We start from the raw sequence: 3174 nt of genomic DNA on the forward strand, positions 1-3174 counted from the left end.
TATTATAACAATGTGAATGAATGAGGGAAGTAGAAAGTCTGTCTCAAGTAGAGGTGGGGGGGGTGGGGAGGGAGATCCGGGAAATTGGTGGTGGGAATGTTGCACTGGGGAAGGGGGTGTTCTTTACATGACTGTAATCATACAACTATAATCATGTTTGTAATCACGTTGTTTAAATAAAGATAATTATAAAAAAAATTTTCTTTGAAATATTTTTGGGTCACACTAGGTGGCGCTCAGGGGTTTCTCCTGGCTCTGCACTCAGAAATCACTCCTGGCAGACACGGGGGACCATATGGAATGCCAGGATTCAAATCACTGAACCATCTTGGATCAACTGCATGCAAGGCAAAAGTCTTACCGCTGTGCTATCTCTCTGGTCCCTAAACAAAAATCTTAAAGGAACAGCATTTTAAATCCAACTCCATATGCCACTCTACCACAGCAATGGATACCTCTCAAAATGTGCACAGGCACCCCCGACCAACCACTCCGCAATGGTGGAGAACATGAAGGAGTACAGCAACATAAAATCATTCACAGAGGGATCCAAGATCAACATTGGAAAGATTTAGCAAAGAACTGTACAATTAAAACAGATCCAGTCATGGGAAGATCAAGACGATTTGGATTTGCGCTTTTCAAAGATTCACCTAGTGTTGATAAGGTTTTGGAACTCAAAGAACACAAACTACATGCCAAATTGACAGACTCCCTCAAAAGGGCCAAAGCTTTAATGGGAAAGGTGCTCCCCAAACAAGTTTTTGTGAGTGTATTGGGCCCAGATACTTCTAAAGAGCTAATTAAATATTTTGGAGCCTATGAAAAGATTGAAAGTATTGAGCTTCCCATAGGAACAAAAATGAGAGAAGAGGATTTTGTTTTATTACCTAATAGATGAAGAACCAGTTAAGTAATTGTTAGAGTAGACATCCTCAAATTCGATGTGTTGAGTGTGAAATCGAAGTTGCACAATCCAAACAGGTTTGTCGTCAGCAACAGTAACAAAAATAAATAAGGGATACTGCAGCTGGTGGATGAGATGGTACAAGGGGTGTTGACTGTGATCAGGGATAAAACTAGTTATAAGGATTTAATAACACTTATGATCAAGTATATGGAAATTAAAATAGTGCCTATTCTTCAAACGTGGGATGGTCTTATGGTTGAGTATTTTTAACTATTATTTCTTTATAAAATTTTCCTTCCTGTTCCACAGGTGGCGCTCATTATAGTTTCATAGTGTAAATCATTGTCAAAGGATTTACTAAACTGTTTGGTTTTGTTTGTGTCTAGAATGATACTGTTCATGTTCAATGATCTTGGTGGGCTTCTACATTACCCCCCATGGTTTTCTAGTGTTATTGCTGTGTTGGGGTGAGTATTTATATTTATATTCCCTATTTGCTAAGTAGACCTTCTATTTCAGGTGCATGACACTATTAATACAATGCAGGTTAGTGTGGCATCTTCTGTGACCAAATAGGAAGAGTCAGACTATGCATATAAATCTGGAGTAAATCCAGTGACAGCAATCAGAGATTGTCCTCACCTGTAATGGCAGAGAACAACAGAAGCTGTGGTGTGGACCAACTTATTAATGTACTTTATCCTTCTAAAATTATTAATATAGCCTATATTTTATAGTTATAAATCCTAATAAGAAAGTGACCATATAAATTAATAATATTTTGAAGACAGTTTTATGTATACAAGATAGGATACTTACTGGAAAAATAATGGATAGGATAAATAAAAGATAGAATATTATATTGGAAAAATAATGGCTGTTTAATCCTAGAGTTGGGCTAATTTCCATGGCAGTAATATTATCTAGAATTTGGACACTCTTTCAAAGAAATATGCTGGACAAAATGAATATTTCATATTTACAAATACAAATGGATTACAGTGACAAAATTCAGGGGAAATTTAAATTAAGTACCCTTTTAGAAAGCTTATGAACAAGTAGAAAACATAAAGAAATACAATAAAACAGGCTAGTGGCAGATGTTTTGTCTCCACTTATTTATATTTATAAAACAGATTTTAATAATTGAAGTTGCTATGTACTCAACATAATCCTACAAAATATTTCAAAGTACTTTATATGTTGTTACAGGGATGTTGAGGATAAAATTAAACTGGCATCCTCTTGAACTTGTATATCTAGTATTTTGCAAAATGAACTAAATTCTTGGTATCATTTATAACTTTATCAAATTATTTAATTTAACTTAAGTGCCACATTTTATTTTTTATTTTGAATTATTTTGAATTTGGGGCCACACCCAGCAGTGCTCAGGGGTTAAACCTGACTCTGCACTTAGAAATCGCTCAGGTATGCCAGGGAACCATATGGGATGCCAGGGATAAAACCTGAGTCCTGGATCAGTCGTGGGTGGGTCCCAGGTCAGCCATGTGTAAGGCAAACATCTGACCCACTGTGCTATCACTTGGCTCCAAGTGCGACATTTTAACCAAAACATTTTCATAACATTTTAAATCAGCAACTCCATGAGAATTACCATGTCTTAAGACAGAGAGAATTTTAATGTTTGTGTTTACTCAAAAGAAAAATAGCTTTTCTTGAGTAACTTGCACTGTTCAAAGAAGTAATGAAACAAAAAGCTTCATATAATGGTTACCATTGCTTTAGAGTTGAGAAAAATAAGTACTAATCAATCTGCTTTGCCTAACTATTCCTGAAATTCCCGAATTAACTATTTTTAAGTTATATTCCTGATTGCCTTTAAGTAATCATATATTTCAAAAATCCAATATGATACATTAGACAAGTATCTGCTAAAAACTAAATAAAATAATAAAACAACCAGCTCTCAGCCAAATTAATGTCAAGCTTGTTGGAATGACTGTGCTATAGAAAATGATAATAGTTTTATTAAAAATATTCTATATGGGTGAGATTAGAGAGGATTAGAGAAAAGATAATATATATGGAGATGTGTGCTGCATTTTACACAGCATAATGATGCTTAGTTTTTTTAATTTATAATGAAGGTTGAATTTATGCCTCTATACCTCTGAAATTAATAAACAGTCAGGTCAATTAGTTCTTTTACATTAGGGACTAGCATAAAATCGTGCATTCACAGGTTTGCCCTTCATACACATTCTCAAAGACCAGAGGACATCCTGATTGCCAGGGAAAGT

The 3174-nt window shown here is 35.0% G+C and overlaps 1 pseudogene; it reads left to right on the plus strand.

Annotated features, from left to right (window-relative positions):
- The first annotated feature begins 402 nt into the window (after window positions 1-402).
- LOC125999048 (heterogeneous nuclear ribonucleoprotein D-like) lies at window positions 403-1170 on the plus strand (annotated as a pseudogene).
- Window positions 1171-3174: the final 2004 nt, after the last annotated feature.

This window comes from Suncus etruscus, chromosome X, assembly GCF_024139225.1.
Source record: "Suncus etruscus isolate mSunEtr1 chromosome X, mSunEtr1.pri.cur, whole genome shotgun sequence".
NCBI lineage: Eukaryota > Metazoa > Chordata > Mammalia > Eulipotyphla > Soricidae > Suncus > Suncus etruscus.